The sequence below is a fragment of the Sciurus carolinensis genome, chromosome 3 (genome assembly GCF_902686445.1).
Source record: "Sciurus carolinensis chromosome 3, mSciCar1.2, whole genome shotgun sequence".
Lineage (NCBI taxonomy): Eukaryota > Metazoa > Chordata > Mammalia > Rodentia > Sciuridae > Sciurus > Sciurus carolinensis.
The window spans coordinates 126895930-126921834 of record NC_062215.1 but is presented as its reverse complement, the minus strand read 5'-3'; the positions used below and the strand labels follow the sequence as shown (position 1 = coordinate 126921834).

The following is a 25905-nucleotide window of genomic DNA, read 5'->3' as shown; positions in this document are numbered from 1 at the left end:
AATGAATGGATCTGGAGACTATCATGCTAAGTGAAATAAGCCAACCCCAAAACCAAAGGTTGAATGTTCTCTCTGATATGTGGATTCTAACACACAAGAAAGAATTGGGGGGAGAGAAGTTCAGTGAATTAGACAATGGGGAATGAAGGGAAAGGAAAGGAAATGGGAATAGGAAAAACTATGGAATTAATCTGTCATAACCTTCCTATGTACATACATGAATACTCTATAGTGAATCTCAACATCATGTACATCCATAAGACTGAGATCCTATTTAGAATAATATATACTCCACATTTGTACAAATATGTCAAAATAGACTCTACTGTCATGTATAACTAAAAGGAACCAATGAAAATAAAAACTAAAAAAGAATATAATGACAGAAAAAATTGAAACTCTGGAAACTAAAACTCACAGATCCAAGAATCACAGGAGACATAAAACCATCTCAAGGCTGGGAATATAACTCAGTGATAGAGAACTTCCCTAGCATGCATGAAACCCTGGGCTTGATCTCCAATACCACACACACACACACACACAAAGAAAGAAAAGAAAGCCACATCAAGGCACATCATAATCAAATTGCTCAATACTAATGACAAAGAAGAAAATCTTAAAACAGCCAGAGAAAAAAGACATAATATGCACAAAGATAAGAATATAAAACAGATTTATCATTGGAAGCAAAGCAGCCAGAAAGCATTATCTTTAAAATACTGAAGTGTTACCCTGAATTTTATACCCAGTGAATATATCTTTCAAAATGAAAAGACCAAAAAAAAAAAAAAAAAGATATTTTCAGACATACAAAAGCTGTAAGCTATAAGAATTCATCACCATCAGACACAAGAAATGTTAAAGGAAGTCCTTTAAACAGAAATAAAAATGATTTGGGTTGGAAATATGAATCTATAAAAAGGAATGAAGGGGTCAGGCACAGTAGTGTACACCTGTAATCCCAGGAGCTCAGCAGCTCAGGAGGCTCAAGCAGGAGGATCCCGAGTTCAAAGCCAGCCTCAGCAAAAGCGAGGTGCTAAGCAACTCAGTGAGACCCTGTCTCTAAATAAAATACAAAAAAGGGCTGGGGATGTGGCTCAGTGGTCAAGTACCCCTGAGTTCAATCCCTGGCACCCCTCCCCCAAAAAGAAAGGAACAAAGGGACACCATAAATGGTAAATACATGGGCAAATTAATAAGATTTTAAAATTTGTTTTAATTTATCTTTTCTGTTTAAAAGATAATTGACGGCTCAAACAAAAGTGGTCGTAGTGTAATGTGGTATTTATTACACAAGTGATTTTAAACATACAAGAGTACAGGTTTCAGAAGAAGAGAAACAAATAAGGTTCCCAAACTATAAGCACTCAACTGCATTGACACATTAGAATAGTTGATTAATAACTATGACCCAAATTCTACCTGGGTTCTTCCATTCCCAAAATAATCTATATGTGCCTATATGTGGTTCAATTTTAAGCTGATGTTAATTTTATAAAGCTTTATAACTTCAGTGACAAGCAAATGTAAAAAGAGTCATGAGTCCTAATCACCACAGATACTTTTCAGAATGAATACCATTGGTCTCTGTACAGATGTTCTACATCTGTACATGTATTTGCAAATCGATCCTAATGCGTACGATCTATCAGGTCAGGATGGCTTGGTAGCTGGGTATGTGATAGATAATCAGTATAAGTAACAGTCCAGCACTGGTTTAGAGACCTCACTCAACTCTTGGAACCTCATTGTCCTCATCTACAAAATGAGGAAGGTTGACCAGATGACCTTTGTGATCTGGGTAATGCTGGAAAAGTCAATATACTAATTAAATCTTAGGTATGGAGACACTAAGAAAATACAATGATCAATAACTTGGGGCATCTATTTGTTATAAAGCACTCCGCAAGTAATGCCAAAAGAACCGTTATTTAGAAGGAGTTGAGCTGATTTTACAAAAATCTGCTGCCTACCAATTCCCAATACCATTCACCATTTTCTTTAGACAAAATATGAACCATGATTCTTCACTACCTTCAAATCAGAAAGGTGAATTTAATCTTAACATTCAATAAAATATTAATATAATTTGTAGGGCACACAATTTTAAGACTATTTCTCTGGAATTCCTGAATAAAATCCATAGAAAGAAAATTTCGAAGAATTTTAAAAAATAATATAAAATTATCCAAGTATACCTCTGGATAACACTCCACCAACAACTTCAAAATGAGACTACCAAGTTCCTGTTAATACCTACCCAGGAGAGGGAAAAGAAAGTTATATTGTGATTTGTGGGTAGTTTTTACAAGTGTCTGAAGAAACAGACCCTTGCTTGCATTTGACTCATAAGTTTCTATTTTGCAGAGACATATCAAATATCTTATTTTAAACCAAAAAGTATCAACTAAAAGCTTCCAGCACTTTCCAACTTAAAGAAATGTAATTTAACCTTTCTTAACTTTATTGCTGCCTTTGAAAAATGTAATTCCTAAACCTTGTCATTTTACATTATTTGGCCAGCTCACAAAGAACCATTAGTCATTCTTCTCAAAGAATTTATAAAAAATATTTTTTTACATAGAGAAACAAATAATTGTCAGTTAGTTACCTTACAATGAACATTTTGAGACTAAAAGTACAGCACTGCTTTATCCAAATATGTGTTTTCCATTAAAGTTTAAAGTAAAAAAGCTTCAAGTGTTTTATTTTTTCAGTGTTCCCAAAGACTAAAGTATAAACACAAACTAAACAAACCTATAATTAGCATTTCTAATGGCAAACAATGTACAGGGTCATTTTATATGAATCAATTAGCAAAAATTACATATTTAACAACACATATTGAATGGCCATTATGTACAAAGCAATGTGATGGCAGAGCTGAAAAGATGAATAGATAGAGTGTTCTATTTCTATGAAAAGCCCTTAATAGCATTAGTTTTGGGGATTTAACAAATGGGGGGAAAAAAAACTCTTAATGGTTATCAGTCCTGCTGAGGCTTCCCCATGACATCTGAGCAGTCACTCAGAGGCAGCAAAAAGTGAAGGCAGTATCTCAGAGAGGCAGGGAACCATAGGATTTAGCCACAAACCCAGGCAATAAAATCAGTCAGCTTTCTTCTACAAAGACCCAGGAAAATACTTGTCAGTAAATACCCAAGGATCTCTTCAGGAGCAAATCAGGAGAAATATTAAGTATGTGGAAAGGGTGATGGCTGAAAAAACAGAAGAGAGGAGGAAAACAGAAAAACAGAAGAGAGGAGGTAAAAAAATACGAATTTTTATTTATTTAAAGTAGAATTTCAGTGATAAAATCAAAAATCAAAACACTGCCTCTGGATAGTGATACATGGAAGCTCTCATTTGATTTTCTAAAATTGAGTTTTATGTTAATGTTTCTTTTAGTCACCAAAGGGACTACTAATTTTGGTCATATTTTAGTACCTACCAGATAGTATTTATATTCTGAACACAGCAAAGCCTGAGTTGAGCATCCAAGGCATTCAATGGACATGTGCTGCATCCAATTTCCTCTCAATAAAAAAAAAAAAAGTTTCAACTGTCATTATGGTGCAGTCACTAGACACCAACAATGTAGTAAATGCCTATTAAGTTAAGCAAAGTTGAACTTGAAGAAAATTTTCTATTTTCATATCCATTACCTGAAAAACTGAAATCCAATTAAATTCTCCTTGGTCATTTTAGTTGTATCTTTGAGAACTTGGCTTCTAAAACAATGACTCCCTAAGACTTCTGGCAATATTTGTTGAGGTTTTACTATGGGCCAAGAGAGCCCAGAACACTTATCACAAATCCCAGGGTTAAGTCCTAATAGTGTCTCTACAGTATAGATGAGGAAACCACTTTGGGCAAGTTACTTAACCTTGTGCTTTGGTTTTCTCATTTTTAAAATGGAACTAATAATAATACTAACCAGTAGCATTATTGTGAGAATTAAATGAGTTAATACTTGTAAAGCATTTAAAAGAGTCTGATACATAAACTGTACATGCATCAACTATTATTATTGTCTACATTTTTAAAGCTCACAGGACAACTATTTTTATTAAGCTCTCTCACACATTCTTAAAGGGAGTAAAACACGATTTAGAAAAATATCTGAATGTTGTCAGGGGGTGCCTAATGAAGGTCTTAAAATGTTTACTTGCAGTAATCTAGCAATTCTAGGAAATAATAGAAGTTGCACACAAAGATCTGTACACAAGTCATTTATCAAGTTATGTATAATGCAAAAAAACACCTAAATGTCCAACTAGGATTGACTAAAACATGCATGTTCATAAAATGGCATATTTTGCATTGTTTAAAAATTAAGTTTAGCTATGGAGATAGTAAGATCAGTGGTTGACAGGGGTTGGATGAGGGAAGGATGAACAGGGAGAGCACAGAGGATTTTTAGAGCAGTGAAACTCTCCTACATGATAACCACAATGGTGGGTGCAGGTCACTATGCATTTGTACAAATCAATAAAATGCACAATAGCAAGAGTGAATTCTAATGTAATCCAAGGATGCTGGGTGACAAGGATGTATCCATGTGGGTTTACTGATTACAACAAGGTACCACTGTAGTGTAGCAGGTTGATGGTAGAGGCCATATGAGGAGGGATAGAGGTAATGGCAAATCTGTACTTTCTGGTCAATTTTGCCATGAAGTTAAAATTGTTCTAAAACATACAGTTTAGCTTTTTTTTTTTTTTAATTATGTTTAAGACAGTAACTCATAACCAAAAATAAATGAGACAATACTAACATAAAACAATTTTAAGTAATTGAAGGATATACCCAACTGTTACGAGTTAGCTTCTAGAAGTAGTATTGTAGGTAGTTTAAAAATAGTTTTTCTGTCTTTCTAAATGTTTTTAAGATGATCTTGTGTTACCTTAAAAATCAGGAGGGGCTGGGGATACAGCTTCTTGTATGAATATTAATGTATCTAATTTTTAATTAGCATGTAAAAAATAACACTTACATAGCACTTTCTAAAGCCCTGTTCTAAGAAACGTACCTGTTCTAAGAACATACCCACAGCTTTACCTAAGTAGCCATTCACTATAAAAATTTAATTTTGCATTAACATTTTGAACTCATTTAAAACTTTTATGGAGGCCTGTTATCACTGAGTAATGGTTTTTCTGTATTAGAGAAAACATCTGTATTAACATCAACATTCTGGCTACAGTATACATATACAATGTGTTGATACATATTTTGTAATGTCAATATTATGTTAAATATTATGAGATTTTAAATTACCCTCCCCTACAACTAAATCCTAAAAGGTGTTAACAGTTTACTATGAAATCTTCCTAACAATCCTAAGAAAATTTCCACATAGATTTTAAAAATTTTTTTTAAAATTAAAAATTTTTTATAAATATGGAACCTAAATTCCTTACAGAGGACAACCACAATAACATTGTAATCTTGTTAAAAAATAACTATTTAATATCTAATCTTAGGTTTTTTAAGGTTATAGCAAGGCTTAATTTCTTACCCCTAGAAAATAATTACTCTTACAAGGTCTGCTTAATTCTCAGAAGTTGTTAGAATTAAAGCTTTTAAGTTAATAAACCTAAGTACAGTGATGAAGAATTCTACTATTAATATGCAAAGTTCACTTTTAATGAATAGAATTCTTAAAATGTGATTAGTCGCTGCTGGTAGAATTGATTTCTCAGCAGGTAATTTTAAAAGAAAAACTGTCTTTGATCAAAAGTAAAAGTAATCAAGAGTGTTCAAATGTAAAATCCTAAAATCCTATTAACTTTGACCATAAAAGTTACTTGCCCAAATCAGACATTTTGTTTGCACATTTTAAGGGTGCAAAACTTAACATATACCTTAGACTCCAACAGGCTCATTCCCCTGGCCTCTCAATTGTTGCTCCCTCTATCCAGAAGGGATTTACATCCAGACTTTCCCACATGTCAGACTCAGCTCAAAGGTCTCCACCTAGCAAGGTTTTGTCTAGACAGTCCACCCATCTAAGTCCACTGTTATGGATTGAATTGTATCACTCAAAGAGATATACTGAAGTCCTAACCCCCAGGACCTCAGAATGTTGCCTCATTTGAAAATGGTTGTTGCAGAGGTAATTAGTCAAAATAAAGTCATTCTGGAGTAGGGCAAGGCCTCAACCCATTATGACTGATATCTTGCTAGGAAGAGAAACATGCAGACACAAAGACACAAGGAAGACGTCTATTTGAAGAAGGAGGCAGAGACCAGAGTTATGACACCACAAGCCAAGGAATGCCAGGGCTCCCAGAAGAGGCAAGGAAGAATTTGCCTTCATTGCAGATTTCTAAGCTCCAAAACTATGAAAGAACACATTTATGTTCTTTTAAGTCATTCAACCTGTGACACAAATATCCCTACCAACTCAATAACTGCTTTCTGTCCCATCAGTCACTTTTATTATCCTCATAGTTCTTAACAGTATCAAAAACATGTACTCTTATTAAATGTCTCTCTTCATTACAATGCAGGCTCCATGAAAGCCAGAGCCTTTTCCGACTTCAGAGCAAGTCTAACACACAGTAGGTGCTCAAGAAACATCTTGTCAAACAAAAGGCGAAAGGATTAAAGAATGTCAGAATAATTCATTTCCAATATTCTGAGTCAGTGTAAATCTTCTTACAGTCTAGGAACAAGGTCCTATCCCAGATTCACCTAGTACCAAATGAGGCTTCGTGCCACCTCAACTGTGGGGACCTATGTGGAAATGAACCCTCTGAGCAAAAGAAAAGCAGCTTCAGCATAATGAGAGGCAAGAAGCACTTATCCACTAATTTGAAGATATATCTGAAATAAAATTACTTTTTGGACCAATGTTTTTCATGTGGCAGAAGAAAAGACTCATCACGGGAAGAGCAGCATGAACAGGTGTCAGAGGCCTGACTGCTAATGGAGGGAGAAAATAAAGGTCAATTATGAGTACAAGAAGAATTCTGGGGGGCTGGGGATATAGCTCAGTTGGTAGAGTGCTTGCCTCACAAGCACAAGACCCTAGGTTCAATCCCCAGCACCACAAAAAAATAAATAAATAAATAAAGAAGAATTCTGGGATTATATGGTACAGGAGCAAGTAGGGCTGCCCATGTCCACAGCCCCAAAGTCATCTGTTATAGGCATGAACAATAACAGACACTCTTAACCTTCTGTCATTGGCATCATTTAGAGGAGGCTCTCCACAGCTGTGGTCACTATGAGTCACTTTTTAAAGCAAATTATATAAATCATTCTAGGAAGACTTCCAATTACAAAAAAGACAAAATTAATGGGGAGGGGGGCTTTGTGTTTAATGGAGTAAGTGTCAACTGTGAGTAACACTTCTTTCCTTAAGGATGCCAGAAAAACAAGGAGCCACAGAGCAGAGACCTCCACTCTAAGCAAATACCTAAGGAGCTCTGAAGACACAAAGAAATAGTAGTCTGTTCCTAGTAAAGGAGCTCCCTTCTGCTTGGGATGACAAAACCCCAGTGAGGCCACCTAAGAAGGACCACAGTAGTACAGGGATGAGAAGTTGGACTGATTAGGGAGAACAAAGGTTGCCCTTGGGTTTTGTGAATACCGGGAGATACATGAGCCAGAAGTAAAGGGAGTCAGAGACCTGGGTTGGAATGAGCAACAGCCAAAGGCTGAGAGGAGACAAAACGTGGCCAGTAGACAGACGGGAGGACACCTGCAGAAGTCACCGGAGATGTGCTGACTGTGGTGAGAGATGCCTGTGTTACCCCAAACTGTTCAGAAATGGATATTTCTACTTAGACTTTCCACATAAGACAAAGTAATTTTCAAAGCACCATAATGTGGAGCATTTTTAAGAAATGACTGAGTATAATGAAATGGTAACTTGTATTTGATCTTCAAGTTGTTTTATCTTTTTTGTTTGTTTTTTGGGGTTTTTTTGTTTTTGTTTTTGTTTTTTTACTGAGGATTGAATCCCAGGAGTACTTTGCTACCAAGCCACATTCCCACCCCAGTTTTTTGTTTGTTTGTTTGTTTTTAAATTTTGAGACAGGGTCTTGCTAAGTTGCCTAGGGCCTCATTAAGTTGCTGAGGTTGACTTTAAACTCAGGATCCTCCTGCTGGATCCTGCTGCCTAAGCCTCCCAAGCAGCGGCTGGAATTACAGGGATGCACCACCATGCCTGACTTGAATTTTTATAACACCCCAGGGGAGGAGTTTAACATTAAATCAGTTAACAATGAACTGGTTATTTGGATTCAAGGTAAGTAGAATATTTTTTCTGTGCCCAGGATTGAACCCAGAGGCCCTTAACCACCAAGCCACATCCCAGCCCTTTATTGCATTTTATTTAGAGACAGGGTCTCACTGAGTTGCTTAGGGCCTCGCTGAACTGCTGAGGCTGGTTTTGAACTAGCCGTCCTCATGCCTCAGCCTCCCGAGCAGCTGGGATTACAGATGTGCACCACGGTGTCTGGCTGCTAAATGAAAATTTAATGTGAAGATACTTATATTTTCTGTCTACATAGAACTTAAAGGACCACGGTTTTACATTCATTTATCAGGAGAGGAAACACTTTGAGAGGTTACTGACCCAAGATCAGCTGTTTGGTAGAAGAAGAAGCTAGGAATAGAACTTGGGTATCCATGATACCCATTCCAGGGCTCTTCTGCTCTACTGCTTCTCTGAGAAGGGTAGATCATGACAAAAAGATGGAGGCTATTTTCACAGAGGGATTTATTAAAACAAGATGCATGTGTGGCAAGGAGAAAGAAGCATCTAGCACAATACCATGCCACTGACTCTCCCAAAGAAATGCAGTTAAATGTTCCTTCATGTAAGATTACACCTGCTCCCAAAATTCCATTAGAAATTGGATATGCAAGGTGCAACAGTTAAGGATCAAATGCATCCTGAAATTTCCACAGCCCTAGAAAGGCACAGGATGGCTTTTCAGATACTCCCACTCGTCCTCTATGAAGCCAGGCATTCAAAGGTCACTGCAGTGTCTTCTTTTGTGTGGCATGAGCTTCTCTGACCTTTCTCATTCTGACCCTTATCATCCAAAGCAGGTGTCACCATGCTATGACACCAAAATCTTCTTATGGCATGCTGCTACCAGCTGACTGTTCCTCCTACTTCCCAAACTTGTTTGAAAAAGAATGTAACCACCAAAAAATCAGAACTTCCACAAAGAAAAGATATGCGTATTATTTACCCGAATAATATGTTAGGATATATATTAAATCCTAACTTCATGCTTATAGAGACTGATGTAACATCCCCCTGCCCATCAGTATCATTTCTGACTTAAAATTCTAAATTCCAAGTGAAGAGCGATGTCTATTAACTTTGAATAAACACATATTAATGATGATAATTAGACTATTTTTACTTCTAGAAAACTTATTTTGCAGCACACTAGCTCTGATCATTACCAGGCTTTTCCTTTTCTTCAGTATAAATCATAACTATTCTTATCATTGCTTATAAATTCCTATCAGCATATAATTACTCTTCCCAAAGCAATGACCCATTAACCATTCAGTTGTTATCTCTGTTTTTTCTTCTTACTATTCTAGACTGTAATAGTTGGTACCTCTTTGCAGGCTCTAAGTGGACTAAGACATGATGAAATAATCATTCATAAGAAGCATGTATCTGAGGGACAGCAGACTGCAAGAAAGGTTCTGGAAGTTACTATAAAGTATTCCAGGGAATGAATATTTCAAGAGATGCAGGGGTAATCTATCCGTACAACAAGAGGGTTGGAAAAGATGAGTGAATACCAGAACTGGCTCCCAGAACCAAAGATCATTTTAAAAACTGCAGATTCCTGAACACCATATCAAACCTCAGAGGTAGCAGATGATCTCAACGCTGTGACCTACAGTATAACATTCTCTTCTGTGTTGCCTCTGTAAGCTGCATTTGATGGAGTTAGCACAGCAGTTAATAGCCCCACTGCCATGTTCTCCTAGCCTCCAGCTTCTGCCATCACTGTCTTCCAGGTCTGTTCTACCTGTGCTCTCCTCCACGCCCTGGTCCTACTCATGATCCCTGAGTCTTTCTCCCAGTGAGACCAGATAGCAGGAGACACAGTAACTACAGCTGGGCAAGTAAGCAGCAAAAAGATGCGCCAACTCTGTCCCAAAGGCAAATACTTCCAGTGTCCTTCCTCTGAATTTTAGTCTGTTGGGGGATTATTTATGGCAACTGCCACATTCTTCTATTAACACAGATGGGTCCTACAGTTGCAGAGAAATTCTATTGGTTACGAGTACTCAACATACTTGATCAGCACAAATGATCCTCAAGAAACAAAAAACAACAGCAACAAAAACTATCTTTGTTTGAACAGATAATATGTTCATGTGTTTTAAAATGCAAAAGGAAGAGAAGAATGTTCAGTTAAAAAAAAATTGTCCCTCCCATTCCCACCCCAACCTCCCAGAGGCAACCACTGTTACCAGTTTCTTGGGTAATATTCCAGAGACAGTCTTCACAGTTACATGCATAAACACACTCACATATTCATATTTAACACAAATGGCCATATACTACTCTGTACCTTGATTTATTATCTTAAAGATTTTTCCACATCGGCAAATACAGAGTGGTCTGATTCTTTTTAACAGCTATCTAGTGTTGCTTCTGCTCCAAATTTATTTGACCAATCCCATACTGGTGGATATTTAGTTCTTGTAAAATTTTTTGCCACTAGAAAATTCTGTAATAAATGTCGGCGTCAAACTCATTCTACGAAGTACAAATACTTCTGTAGACAAATTTCTTAGAGTTTCTAGGGTGAGAAGGTAGGTAAATTTTTAATTTTGGTAGAGTTGCCAAATTGCTATCCATATATTCTTTACCATTTTGTTCACCTAACAACCATAAGACTAGCCACCCCCAAAGACTAGCCACCATAAGATACTAACAAACATCATGCTTTCCTCCAATGTCATGTCCTTTGCCCCTTTCGTGATCAGTCATTTTTTTCTTCTTAATACGTAGGAGCTCTTGGTATATTAAGGATATTGTAAGTAGTAGCTTTCTAGTGTGCTAATGTTTATCTTCTGTTGTTACACATGAGCTTTTCTCAAATGAAGTTTAACTAATCCATCTTTTATCTTGCACCTTTTGTATTCTTCTAGATAGATGGTTAAAGACTGTTTTTTTTAATGGTAGAGACAGATACCTTCCCTAACATATAATCTCCATAAGGCCTCAGACTCTTCCTGTTATTTCCTCTGTTGGCACTTCTTGAAATGAGACTAGAAGACAGGCTGGGGTACACTATCCGCCCCTCCTTTGCTGAACTTCCTGCTCCCTTACTAGTTCATGTGGATTTTGCTCTGTCCCCCCTTGATTCTGAGAGTTGCATGTGAACTCTCCACTTGCTTGGCCTTAGAATTTATACTCCCTTTATAGTTCTGATTTCAATTTGAAGTTTATTAGGATCAAAAAGAATTTCATTAATGTCTTTCATAATCAACATGCCATTCAAACTGTGCTACTTTTTCTATTCTAGGGAAATTATAAGGCAAAAACCGTTCAGATGTGTTGCCTGATGGGGTGAGAATATGCGAAAGCTTGTCTAGCTGCTACAGATAAACAGAAAGCAAAAATATCATAATTTAAAATAAAATCAGACTTTCAAACTTCATCTCCAGAAATGACATGTAATGAAATTTATTTATTTTAATGCTCTTTTAGATACTCTCTCCTCAAACTTTAGTAGCTGATAAATTTGTTACATGTGGTAACATTGTATTATGTATAAAAAAATCAAGACAACTCTTCAAATTTGTAATAAGGATCTGGAGGAGATGTAGCTTAGTAGTGGAATGCTTGTCTAGAATGTGAGAGGCCCTGGGTTGGATCCCCAGCACAGCAAAAATAAATAAGTAAATAAAACTTAGGCACTAGTTTAGAACATGAGAAATAAAACTACTGCTTGAAATTGAGGCCAGGTTTATTTTAGTTTTGACTTTTGAAAAAAAGATTCTAAAAATAGACTACTGTTGTTCTCCTATTTCTATACTCTTTTCAAAAAGGTAGATAGGTCTCTCTCAAGCGCTATAGTGAAAACTGCCTCAACAAGATGCAAGATAAAAAACAAAAACTTAATGTTCTATTCCTGACCCAATTTCCGCTACACTTTTATTTTTTTTCTTATATTAGCATATGGAAAAGAAAGAAAGTGTCTAGCACAAGGTCATTTTTCTCTATTCTTTCCTGTCTATTACATGACAAAACAGTAAATACTAAAAATTTTTAAGTGTGTGTGTGTGTGTGTGTGTGTGTGTGTGTGATTTCACTTTCTACGTCAGTTGCTTAAGGAGAATGATAGATTAAAATCCCACTGAAGTTGTTGCTACTGGCTCGCTTCTCATTCATCTACCCTTGATTCCTTCATTTAGGGAAGAGCTTTATTTCCTGTGGCCTATGACAGAAATAAACTATTTGACACACTCTTTTCTAGCCAGATCTACACAAAGGACTAGGTTTCACTGGACAAATCTCTGGGCCTGTTTTCTCGATTAGAAAAGGGGAGATGTTGGAATAGAGGATTTTTAAAACTCTTTCAGTCTTAACATCTGTGAGTCAAATGTAAAGGTCATTCAAGCATCAGGCCATTTAGCAAATAAGAGTATTTCTAGTGTCTGGTTATTTTCTGTGTGTGTGTGTATCACACTGTGGCCTGAACCCACAGCACTATACCGCTGAGCTACATTTCCAGTCCTTTATATTATTTATTTTGAGACAGGGTTGCCCAGACTGTCTTAGAACTTGCGATCCTCCTGTCTCAGCCTTCCGAATAAATGGGGTTACAGGAGTGAACCTCTGTGCCCAGACTCTTCATATATTTTATAAAATGACATACAGTTTTGCTTGAACAGAAAGACATAATCCATCATTTCTAAAGAAAAAGATAACTTTTGTATCAATTATGAATTCTTTGCACTCAATCTCATATACTGGTGAAATATATTCAAATGACAATCTTCCAGTATTTTATTTAAATAGTATTTATTTAAAGGGCTGGGGATATAGCTCAATTGGTAGAGTGCTTGCCTTGCAAGCACAAGGCCCTGGGTTCAAACCCCAGCACCACAAAAATAAATAAATAAATAAATATTATTTATTTAAACTTATTTTTACTTATTTAAATTTACTTTTTTATACTTACTTTAATAGTTAAATTTTATACTTAATGTTTTCTCTAGCCCAATTATCCCCTAAATAGTTCTGGATATTAAGCTACTTGTATTTGGTTCCTTTCCTAGCTCTGCTTTTGGTCAGTTTCATAACAATTTCCTAAGACACTGACCCTGTCAAATGGAATTCCTTCATACAGAGTAGTTTTTACTTTTAAATAATGGACCGAACCATTGTCAGAAGAAATTAATGGACTTTTCTACTCCCTGTAATTCACTACCTCATTAATACAATCCTTATAATTTACAAATATTTAACATTTACATTATAAGTTATTTTAATGTCAAAACTACACTCATACACAAAGGTAGTGAGCACAAACTCACAACAGATGGAGTTCATCTAACCCAAGAGCAACTTAGCTTCATCTTGAGACAACCATGGCTCAAAATACTCAAATTCCTGTAATACCTAAGTTGGATCTTTTAATAATCACTCATCTCCATTGTCTACTTTCCCCTATTCCATTCTATTCCATTTTAACAACTCTGAATTCACCCATCCAACTGTCCCTTCCCTAACCTCTCTTTACTCTTAGATAATATAAATGTCTTCATGACAAGAGGGCTTACTAGGAGCTTAATGCCTTCTCTGCTTTAAGAAAAACCAATAAACTAGAACTACACTTAAAGTAACTATTCTGTGCAAGGGCTAATTTTTTTCTACTGCACTCTAAACTCAAGAAGGTCTAAACACATATTAAGATAAAGTTTAGGGAACAAAAGAAAATAATAGATACTTGCAGAACCCCAGTCAGATCCACCCCACAGCATTGGCTACATATTCAATAGTGACTGGTTTGGTTGGATCCCGAAGTTGTGTTTATGATCAGCAATTAAAGTGTCTGGCACACACCTGATGCTCAACAAACACTTGCCGGACGAAGAAGATAGGCACAAGATGCGCCCATGCCATTTTGAGACCCACAGACTTTAGTCACCTCTCTGAAAGTAATCAGCCCGGGTTCAGTAATTGAAAGAGTAGATGCAGAAATGCCTCCAAAGCTCATGAAAAAGTCAGAACAATGCCAGAATGGCAGTTTAGTAACTGGGATGTACTTCCTGCTATCCCTCAATTTAGTTATCCTTAAAATTAATTTATTTCATTATCTTAACCAAAGCTATTAAGTCCATTCTGAATTTCAACTCTTAAACATAACCATTTTGGGAATATAATAGGTAGCTTAGGAAGGGATGTAGATATCAGTCCCCCAAAGCAGGGGCTACCAACGATTTTGCTCTTGGGGGTTTTGATAACTTCTGACTTTCGTTTTTTGGTAAATAACATATTTTTTTCCCTTAAGAGATCATCAGTCTTTTTTTTTTTTTCCTTATCACAGATGCAGCCACATTTCCATTTAACTGCTGTTGAGTGGGACTACTGGCAAGATGTTTTCCAAATTACTATGCTGGGGAAGGGCAATTGAAGACTGAATTTTGTCAGAGAAAATGAGAATCACCAATTATTATAACAGTTGATGCAGAATCAGTTAAGAAAACAGAATTAGAGATCATGAAAAGATGTCAAGAAACATAAGCAAAATCAGAAAGAATTTTAGACTGTAAGAAAATGCTGAAAATCTATCACAATATTTATGAATTAACCACCTGAAATAATATTCAGTCAAAATGACACTTTATATTATTCCAGAATACCCTTAGGGGGTAAAAAAAAAAAAAAAAGTCTTTATCCTTATTCTTACAGAAAAGCAGAAGCAACTCTTTATTATAATCAACAGAATTTAAAGGGCTGTAAACCCTGTCTTTTTCAAGGAGGTGTATCTGAGAGAATATAAATGCACATGCTGCTACCTTGCAACATTTGACCGGAAACAGTAGGAAAACAAACATTGCCCCTAAAGGTTATAGTCCCTCCATGTCTTGTTACCTGTGCCCATGTCAGGTGCCTATTACCTTCATTTTAAATATACAGTAACTAAGGATCAGAGATCCCTGCCCCCAAAATCGCACCACAGGAAACCATCCTGATTGGATCCTCTGACTTGAACTCCACACCTCACTGTCAATGCTGAGGCATCTTTGTGCCTTAACCGAGATGTTAATTAACTCATTTATGTCAGTAAATAATAACACAAAAGGGTTTTATGTCATCTTACTTCTCAGATGGTCATAGTCTCTGATGTGAGAGTTCTAACTGCTCACCAGAGCACCAAGTCCATGCGTTCCAATAGGAGTCTGCTTGTCTATTAACCCCATACTTCTCGTATCTCAACCACAGTTAAAGCTCCACTGCAGCTTCCCTATTAGTTTTGTTTTTCTTTTCACATTTTTTATTGGTGAATTATAGTTGTACATAATGATGGGATTTGTTGTTACATGTTTGTACATGCACACAATACACAATATAATTGGCCAATATCACTAATTCAAACATCTTTAACTCTTTCCTCCTCTTTTTAAAAATATTTTTAGTTGCAGGTGGACACAATACCTTTATTTATTTATTTATTTTTATGTGGTGCTAAGGATTGAACCCAGTGCCTCACATGCACTAGGCAAGTGCTCTACCACTGAGCTATAACCCCAGCCTTCTTTCCTCTTCTTTTTACTTAATATCATAAACCTAGAATTCTTCTCCCTGTGTTTTTTAATCCATTCCTCCTTTTCTTTTTCTCCAAATTCAAAAATGCTCACCTCCATCTGCAGCCTGCTAAGGAGGGGTCCTACCCTGAATGCCCCTACTACCACCCTTCATCCATCAGCTCCCTAGACTTATTTTATAAGCACCACAAAATGGTTCACTTTTGAAAAATTTCCCATGGCTTCCTCCACCTCTGTTCATATCATTTCCTCAGTTTGAGATAACCTTCCTCTTCTTGGCATGGCCACTTCCTGCTCACCTTCCCTGAAAATTTTCCTGAACACTTGACAAATCATGTATATACACAGGGACTGCTTCCTCATCTTTTAGTTGACATCTTGTGAGTCTTCTACTACAGAAGCCTGTTGTCTTGTGACAAACCTATTGTGCTTATTTTCTTTTTTCCTAAAACTTTAAAATCATTATTACTGATCCATGCATAATCCTCTTTTACTTTTTTAAATGTGATGATAACCTATGAACTTTTCACCAAACCCAAGTACAGGATTATTACCGATAACATGTTCATCTATGTGCTCTCCCCTGTGTCATCCCTAACAAAAGACAGTTGCCATCCTAAGTTTTATGTTCATCACTCTCTTGCTTTAAATAAAAAAAAAAAAGTGTGCCTCAACATAAACATGTATGCAAAAAAAACAAACACTGGTTATTTGTATTTGGTTATTTGTGTTAGCCTTTTTTCCTCACTTGTAATAAATTAGTACAACTATTCTAGAATATAATCAGACAAGACAGAGTAAGTTGAATATTCATACAACTATACAAACCAGCAATTCTATTCCTAGTTTTACCCAATGTAAATGTTGCACATGTGCCCCAGGAAACAATGATCAGAGCAACACTATGCTTTATAAAAGATGAAAAACAAACAAATGAATAGCCACTGGTAGGAGCATAGAAAAATACTGTGCTATAGGACACATAATGGAAAGTTGTAGGACAGTGAAAGTCAATGAACTGTAGCCACATACAGCATGAATGAATCTTAGTAATATGATGTTGAGTGAGAAAAAAATTTTTAAATCCCAGAAGTGAATGGATAGTATAAAACCCTTTAAAGAGTTTTTTTTTTTTTAAATGAAAATTATTACTTAACCTTTGCAGGAAAAAAAAAATACCTCTCTTGAGAATTTATGCTTTATCTTTTCAACCAGACTGCAAACTCTTGAGGGCAAGGACATCCCTTTATTCTTATTTGTGTCTCCCACAGTGCATTGACTAGTCTCTTGAACATAGTGGATATTCAGTGACTAATTATCCAGTGAATAATCACTGAATGATAGTTAGCCAAGACATTTTAATAAAATTTAAACCTTCTTTTTAATCTAATAGTTACCAATAGTCACATGAAACTATTATCTATTTATAATTTTACTCAATTCTCTATCTGCAGTACTACTACAAACCTCCAGTCACATTTCATCTTAAAAACATTTCATCTTAAAACGACTTTATCCTTCTTGTTGGAGTAAAAGTTAACATAAGGATAAATCAATCTAGGAATAAGAAAACAAATATTACATGATCCTGCATAAGTCCTACAAAACTACATCGGACTAGAGCCAAGAGACATGTGATAAATCCCTATCATATGTCTTGAAACCCTTGAAACTTAGGTATCCCCAAAGGTAAAAATCCATATATTGAATGTGTAACTGAGTTATCAACATCACAACTGAAAACGCAAGCAAACCGGGATTTTTTAAGGTTTCCTAAAAGCAAAGATTTAAATTTCAAAATATTTTGTATTTATTCTGAGAAAAAAATATTTTTAGGGAAAATATATGGTCTAGCTGCAAAGAATAATAGGAATGATATTCCACCAATCAGGACCTTTTTGAGAACCCAATGAAGGCTGTGATATTCTCTGTAGGTGATTATAGCTGAGTTACACTGCAGCTTCACTTCGACCTTGGGAACCCTGCTCACTCCCAGAGTTACTGCGAGGTCTTCCCTTTCACTTATTATTAGTCTTTGTATCTGCAATGCTGTAACATTCGGGAGGAATATCAACACTGTGAAGTTGCAGTACCCAAAACTGTAGAAATGCTTCCAAAAAAGCAAAGTGGGGGATGTGAAAGAAGGAAAAATAAAAGCAAAAATTAACAAAAGGAAAACAAAGTTTAAAAGGATAAGATGGAAAATTTCTTAATTTTACCTTTGAAGACAACATTCATTATTCAGCTCTGTGATATATAACTTCATTAACATGCAATTTTCTAATTTAAGAAAAAATGTTCAAGAAAGATTATTTTGCTACTCAGGGAATATATCAACACCGAATATAATATACAATTTGCTAAATCTAACCCAGTGATTTTAAAGTGAAAATTCTTAGAAAAGGCCATGTAGGACTTTTTGTCCGGAAGAGGGAAATAATCTGGCAACCCATTAGGTTCACTTAGTTTTGTGTCATTTGCTTCATGTCCATTATGTAATGCTTTCCCCCAAGCTTTAGATCTCTAGTTTAAGCAACCCTTCAGGTATATTACAGAATTGCCACAAAATCAGTATCTGGTCATAACTTTTCAAAAACAGCTTAAAAGCTGGCTTGCGGCTGTGTCTATACACAGTAGAGGCTTAAAAAAAAAAATCTGCTGGTGTCATTAGTTCTTCCCGGCTTCCTCTCCAGGTTTCCCATCCCCTCCTCCCCCAGCATCCCCGGCGACACGATCTGCGGGCAGCTCCTGGCTCAATGCAGGGGAAGCACGTCTTGACTGCAATGCAAACCCTGTCCCGATCTGAACCAGGGAAGGCAGATTCGTCCCCGGCCACGAGCGTGGATGAAGGCTGCAGAGAAGGCTGCAGGGGCGCCAGCAGGGGGTGGGCAGGGGTACCCCACGAGGGCAGTCCGCAGTGCACGCGCACAACAAAACCCAATGCACAACTTCCCCAGCCGCTCCTCTCGGCTCCCCCGATTCCCTGAAAGGTGCGGCGTAGGCGTTAGCTCGCGCGGGCGCGGGCGCTCTCAGGCGCGCCGGTTCGGTTCTCCGCTGACAATTACATCAGTCCTTCTCCCGGCTCCAGCTTCAAACCCCAGCCAGCCGAGGGGTGGAGGGACTGGGGCGCTGGGTTGCGCGGGGGAATGCGGGCGCGAGTGCCAGCCGGCCGGAATTCCCCGGCAACCAAGGGAGGGAGGGCGGCGAGTCGGCACCGTGACACAGTCGCCCCCTCCCACCCTGGCCGCGCTAACGACTGACACTACCGCCCCCAGTTCCAGGTCGCCTGAGCAATCTGGAAAGGGGAGTCTCCGGGGGACAGCGATGCCTTAGGGGCCCAAAGCTGCGGCTGACCACCCATGCGTCTCTCGGGGTCTTCGGCCCGCCGGACGCGCACAATGCCCCGGGCCGCGTTGCGGGCACTGTGGTGTCCGCCCCAAGCATCCCCTCTGCAGCTAAGACACCTACCTGGGGGGCGGGCAGCAACGCGGCGGGTGCTGCCGCGGGTCACCGCGGGAGGCGGGAGACGGCCCCGGCAAGCAGCGGGCGCGCGAGCTGGCTGAGGAGCGGAGGCTCGGGCGCCGCCTGCGCGCGGGTCCGCGATCCCCAGCACCGGCAGCGGTGGCGGCGGCGGTGCTGCGCCTCCAGTGGTCCGGCGCGCCGCAGCCCCTCCTCTCCCACGGGCGGGGCGCGCTGGCGGGGCGGCGCTCCGGGCTCCCCGCCCCCGGCTCCCGCTAGCCGGCCGGGCTGGAGTGGAGCCACTGGCGGCGGGCGGGCGCTCCCTCTACGCACCCGCCTGCTGAGTGCCCCTCCCTGCACCGCGGAGAAGCTGGGTGCACTGCGACCCCTTCGCTCGAGGTCCAACTCCCTGGATTCACCCCAGGCCGCGGTTGGAATCCCTGGGGTCCGGACATCATCCACCATTGGACACCCTAACCGGCCGTAGAGGTGGGCTGGCGGGGCTTGAAAGAAATGGCCTCGAATGACTCTAGCGCTCAGGCCTTGGAGCACAGCCACTACGAGCACCGTGGGAGAGCGGATTCAGAAGGAGCAGCAGCTTGGCGGCCTCCCCTAGGCGCTGCCAGGCCCCCGTCCCTTGGCGCCCTTCTGAGGCCGTCGGTCATTCATTAGTCGTACACTGTGTGCCCGCTCCCTGTCCCTGACTGTCACTGGGAGCAAAAACTTCCCAGATCCAGAGAAACACTTGGGTTCTGTAAATGGAAGGACTGGCCCATGGCTTCAAGTCCTTGGCAAAACCTAGCAATGTCAGCCCCACCTCACTACACCCTTCCCACCCCTTAAACCTTTCCACACTTAAGCTGTTCTGGCCTGTGTCCAAGAGCAGATTGGTCTAACGGCAAATTTGCTGGGAGGGACGGGGTAATTTAAATATTTGCACAGACATTTCTTCTGTAAAGGGATGACTGAGGAAATGTCAGAATGTCAAGACATTTTTGTCATCACCATCTTCAGGGGTGGAAAATCCAGAGAACATTGACTGGACCTCACAGGAACGCTTACAAACCGACTCTGGGGTACTTTGTGGGCTCTCTAGGAGGGGATAGTATGATGCCAGGGTGACTTTAAAAATTGAAGAACTTGCTCCTCACTGAGGCAACTCTGATAGCATTTCACTGTTCTCTCTACTAAATAAAATCCCAGTTTGCTATGTAACAGTCAACTTTGCACTCTTTCCATATGCAATTTGTCTTGACTCTCACCTTTTGGATTAACTTCTTCCACCTTAACTAGCAAGTTCTCATATTCTTCAGTCACAAAATAGCAAATGGGGGACCTTGTGATATGCAGCAGTCTCACCTTAAACTGCTGTCTTATGAAGACAGTCTCCTCAAGGCAGTAATGAGTCTGCTGACTTTCACTTGACCATAGGCACCATTTTACTCCTTCCATCTGGGTTCCATTGACAGAAATTCTGCTGAATTAAAAGTTCACAAATGCACATAAGTACATAAATATACATGTATGTATATGTGTGTATGAAATATGAGAGAACGCAAGAGCCTTTAACCTAAAGAATTAGTTCCAAAAAGTTCACTGAATGGTAAATAGGGATTTACCAAACAATAAACTATGGGGGGAAAGTGAGAACTACCACAATACAAATCTCATGTTTTATCATAAGAATGCTTTGCCCTTTTCATTCTATTCCATAATATCTGTGTGTGCTTTATTATTTTTAAAACCAGGTTTCAGAGAGAAGTCTCCTACCTGTCTCATTGACAAATGGTCAAATAAGATGAAATGTCACTACACCCATCCATCCAGAGAAATGGGTGAATTAAAAAGAGTTGGATGTATGGAATTGCATACCAAGGCAGTTTCTCCACTCTGTTTGTGCAACACAACATTTTGAAAACCCAGAGTGGCATAGATACATAAATATGAGTAACAGGCTTTTCACTGCTTCTTGAATTATGGCAGGTTTATTGCTCAGAAAAGTGCCACAGAGCAATGTTTTCATTAAGTGTATATTCTTGCTGAGAATTTAAGTCACAAGTTATATGTTGGTTAAAAGGATCTTTGCTCCCTTTATTCATCCCTTTTATTTGTCTAAGAGAAATACATGTTCAAGGACTTTTTCAGTGAAGGAAGACAATGGTGTTCTTAACTGGTACTATTAATGCTATACTTCCAACACATCAAATTAACTGAATCTCACATGAATCATTGTCCCAACCATCCATTCATGCAACTCACACTTTATTTTCATCGAAAAATTTTTATGGGTACTATTTTAGCTGAAGTGGAAGACTGAAGTGCTAATACTTCATTGAAAAATGCAATCCCAGGATATCAGGAGTGAGGAAAAAGAGAAGTGAGACAGGAAAGAATAGGAAACAATGATTGTTATGATTTGGATATGAGATACCCCCTCCAAAAACGTTCCTGTGTTAATGTAGGAATGTTCGGTGATGAAATGATTAGATCATAAGAACTGTAATCTAATCAATGGTTTAATTCATTTATGAATTAATAAACTGAGTTGTAACTGTAGACATATGGGGTATAGCTGAAAGAAGTAGTTTACTACAGACATGCCTTTGGAATTTATATTTTGCCCCTGGAAACTTGACCTTTCTTTTTGCTTCCTGGTTGTCATGAGCTGAGCAGCTTTTCTCCACCATGCCCTTCAGCCATGATGTTCTGCCTGAGCTTGGGCTCAGAGCAAAAGAGTTGGTCCTCCTTAACTGAACCTCTGAAACTGAACTCAAAATAAACTTTTCCTCCTCTAAGTTGTTCTTGTCGGGTGTTTTGTTCATAATGACAGAAAGCTGACTAACACATGGTAAGATGTCCAACCTAGCCTATGTTTCATGAACCTGAAAAGACCTCACTAGTTGCTTGGTCATGCAAAGTGTCTATGGATGGAGTCTATAGCGAACCGTGCCCAGGATTATACATGTCTGTAACGCCAGTGACTTAGGAGGCTGAGGCAGGAAGATGACAAGTTCAAGGCCAGCCTGGGCAACTTAGCAAGACCCAGTCTCATAATATAAAAGGGATTAGTAGTGTATCTCAGTGGTAGAGTGCCTCTATGATAAATCCCAAGAAGGAAGGAAAGAAGGAAAAACAAGGAAGAAAGGAAGGAAGGAAGGGAGGGAGGGAGGAAGGAAGGAAAAAGGGAAACTGTGCCCAGGATCAGTCTGTTCAAGGGAGGACCAAATAAATTTACCAGTAAGCTACCTCCCATTTCCTATCTCCAATTGTCCAAAATTTACCTCACCAGTGGTTAGTTCTTCCTGCTTCCAGTTGAGTCATCTGACCCTTTTGGCAGGTGCCAGAGAAATAAATCCCATGCTCTGTAGCCTAAGTAAGGTACTTGTGCTGGATTGTTTTTGAGACAACTTGGTTATGTTGGGACCTGTGATTCCCCAAATTCCCCTTTCCTTTATGCTTATAGATCCATATTTGTTCAGATGGACAAAACTGAAGTTGTCTAATATTTGAAAATTACATGGCAGCCATTACATTCTGAAGTCATCATTGGTTCAAAGGGCAAAGACAAGTGCCATTTCTAACCAATGAGATACGATGCAAGAGGAATTCTGTTTGTTCTCACTCCTCTCTGCTGTGTTCTCTTCTGCAGAGTAACTATGATCACAGGCCAGCTAACAAACTCTTCAGAGAGACTCACAGAGATGGCAGTCACAAAGAGCCAAAACCCTGTAGATTTCTATACCAGCCTTCTTTGTGGTCCCACTACAACAACTGGGTGTGCCTGGCTTCCAGGTTCTCCTGCAAGCTTTGTCTCCTTTGTCTGCATTAAGGCTCATCAGTGATCCTTCAGCTTTTTAGGTTCTTTACTTCTCTATCTCCTTCCACAAATATGAGGACTGATTTCTATGATAAATTTCCTTATTCAACTTCCTCATAGTGGTTCTGCTTCCCTGATGAAACCCTGTCTGCCAATAGCTTAAGTCTGTGACTGAGATGCTTCAGGGCCTGTACTGGGACAATCACTTGTCGGCAGCAATGACAGGGCAAGTAGCTCAGAAGCCTGGAGAAATGGGAAGTGAAGAGAATTGAGGTGGTGCTCTAGCTGTGTACTATACAAGCAACAAAAATATCCATAGTTTTATATAGTATCTGTTCATTGAGAGGGTTTGACTTTGAAAATATTTTTAATATTATAAAATTAATTACTAATATTACCCTATTTGGGTGAATCTAATCTCTAAGTTCAGTACTCCATTATGCCCTACATCCTCTTCCCCAAACCTGTTGTGATCTGCCCAGATGACTTACTGATTCAGCCTAGAGAACACTGTTTATCTCCACTTCAGAGTGAACCCCTCATTCAGAGCGCCTAGAGGATAGAGAACCGGGATTTTATGGAGCTTATAGGAACAGGTTAAACTGTTATGGCAGGGAGCAAAGTATTGGTTCATTCATTTAATTCAATAAATACTTTCTAAATGTGTACTATAAATTAGGTATTATTCTAGGTGCTTGAGATATTATGAGTAAGCAAAAAGACTCTGCCCTCACCAAGCTTACATTCTAGTAGAGGTAGACAGGAAATGGACTTAATAGGTGAGTAAATACATAGCATATCAGAAATTTGTAAATGATATGGGGGGAAAGGTTGAGAATGTTAAAGGGGATGGGGCCAACTTGCCAAGTGGCATTATTAGATAAAGTGATCAATCTGGGCTTCATTGAGATGACACTTGAGCAAAGACCTGAAAGAGATGAGGAGTCAAACAAGTAGATATGTGGGTACAGGGGAGGTTCCCACTGCAGTCAGTGAGGCCAGTCACTATGAACCCTGTGGAGGGGGCATGCCTTGTGTTCCAGAAAAGGCAAGAAGTCCAGAGTGCCTGGAACAGCAAGTGGGGGAGTGAGGTAATGAGGGCCAGATGATATATTGCTTGGAGGCTGTTGTGAGGACTTTGAATTTTACTTTGACTGAGACAGGGATCCATCACAGGATTCCATGAGTTATTTGACTCCTGTTTGAGAAGAGCCACTCTGGCTGCTGTGTGGAAAATAGATTTTAGGGGAGCAAGCAAGAGATCACACAGGAGGCTATTCCCTTCAGCTCAGTCGGTGATAAAGGCAACTTAGGGCCAGGTGGTGGAGTGCTGTGGTAAGAAGTAGTAGAATTCAGTGTGTATCTTAGGGTAGAGTCAACTGGATTTTCTGATGGATGAGATTTCTGATGGTTTGGATCAAGATAATAAGTGTTTGCATGAGTTATGATGGAGACATCTTCATTCTACTAGTCACTTGGTGAGATTGAGGAGAGGAAATGTAGTGCCCACATGCCTCAGCTACCACACAGTGCTGATCGCTGTCGAAGATCCTTGTACCTGGGAGAGACCATTACAGTGTTCCATTTCCTGGTTTTCACTCACACACACACACACACACACACACACACACACTCACACACACACACACACACTCGCTCAAACACAGATTTAATCCACATGGAAAAAGAAATGTTTGGGCATACACATGACAAACTCCTTAAAAACACCAAAATATGAAATGAACTTTCCTCCAAAGATTGCTGAATAAAATTAGTAAAGTAGAACCTACTGTTTCCCTTTCCCAGGGTTTAATTTGAAAGACCAGACTTTCATTTTAGTAAACTCAAATCTAAAACATACTTACTCAGCCCACAGACCCTAGAATTCTCTTGTTATATTAGTCCTCTTAGTAAACATTAACATAATGATAGATGCTTCTAATGTAAGGCAAGTAAGGTCTTTCCTCCCATGCCTTGGAAAGACTATTTCCCTGTATTTATCTCCAAACCCTTTACTACTATTTTGAGAAATGGGTCATATACCAGAGGTGTGGTGAGATAATTTAGGTGGTTCCCAGACAGGGCATTTTGAAGACATTGAATGAGAATGAGAAAATCTTTCTTTTCAATTCTCTTTTATTTGGTGGGTTGACCTGAAGAAGAAAGTCTTAGTTTAGTATTCATGTTTGTAACATTTCTTTAACACTTGAGTATCTCCCATTTTCACAAATAACAACAGATCCCAGGCAGGAGCCATTGATCATAATAGGGTATTTCCAGAATTTAACAAAATTTTGTGTTCATTGGTTTTCACAGCATTTATTTTTAAGGTTATTTTCTATTTGCAGTTTTTGATATGGTTGTGATATAAAATATATTTTCAAATGAATTCATTTCAAAATTTTAAAAAAGAAGTATAATAAAAACATATTCAGAAAGTAATACTGTAGATGGTATATAGATATGGCAAAAAATAAAGGCAAAAGTCTTAAGAGAAAACTAAAGTTGAGGAAAACTGGTAAATTGGAAAGAGAAAAGTCAGAAAGACTGAGGTTGTAAACTTACTACCAATTCCTACCTGTTTGACTTTCACCATGTTTCTGAGCCTGTTAAAGTCTCAAGTTCTTCTTTTATAAGAGAGTTGGGAAAACCAGCACGGTGGTACACACCTGTAATCCCAGTGGCTTGGGAGGCTGAGGCAGGAGGATTTTGAGGTCAAAGTCAGCCTCAGCCACAGAAAGGCACTAAACAACTCAATGAGACCCTGTCTCTAAATAAAATACGAAATAGGGCGGGGGATGTGGTTCAGTGGTTGAGGGCCCCTGAGTTCAATCCCCTGTACCAAA

General features: G+C 38.8%; 1 protein-coding gene across 10 annotated transcripts in view; it reads right to left on the bottom strand.

Annotated features, from left to right (window-relative positions):
* Osbpl6 (oxysterol binding protein like 6) overlaps positions 1 to 19431 on the bottom strand; it is a 198244-nt gene extending 178813 nt beyond the window's left edge. For 8 of the 10 annotated variants that reach the window (XM_047545029.1, XM_047545030.1, XM_047545035.1 and 5 more), the window contains exon 1: positions 19252 to 19431. The gene's annotated coding sequence lies outside the window, so the exon portion shown is untranslated. The remainder of the gene's footprint in view (positions 1 to 19251) is intronic. The other 2 variants (XM_047545034.1, XM_047545037.1) reach the window with 1 other exon arrangement.
* Between the last annotated feature and the right edge of the window lie 6474 nt (positions 19432 to 25905).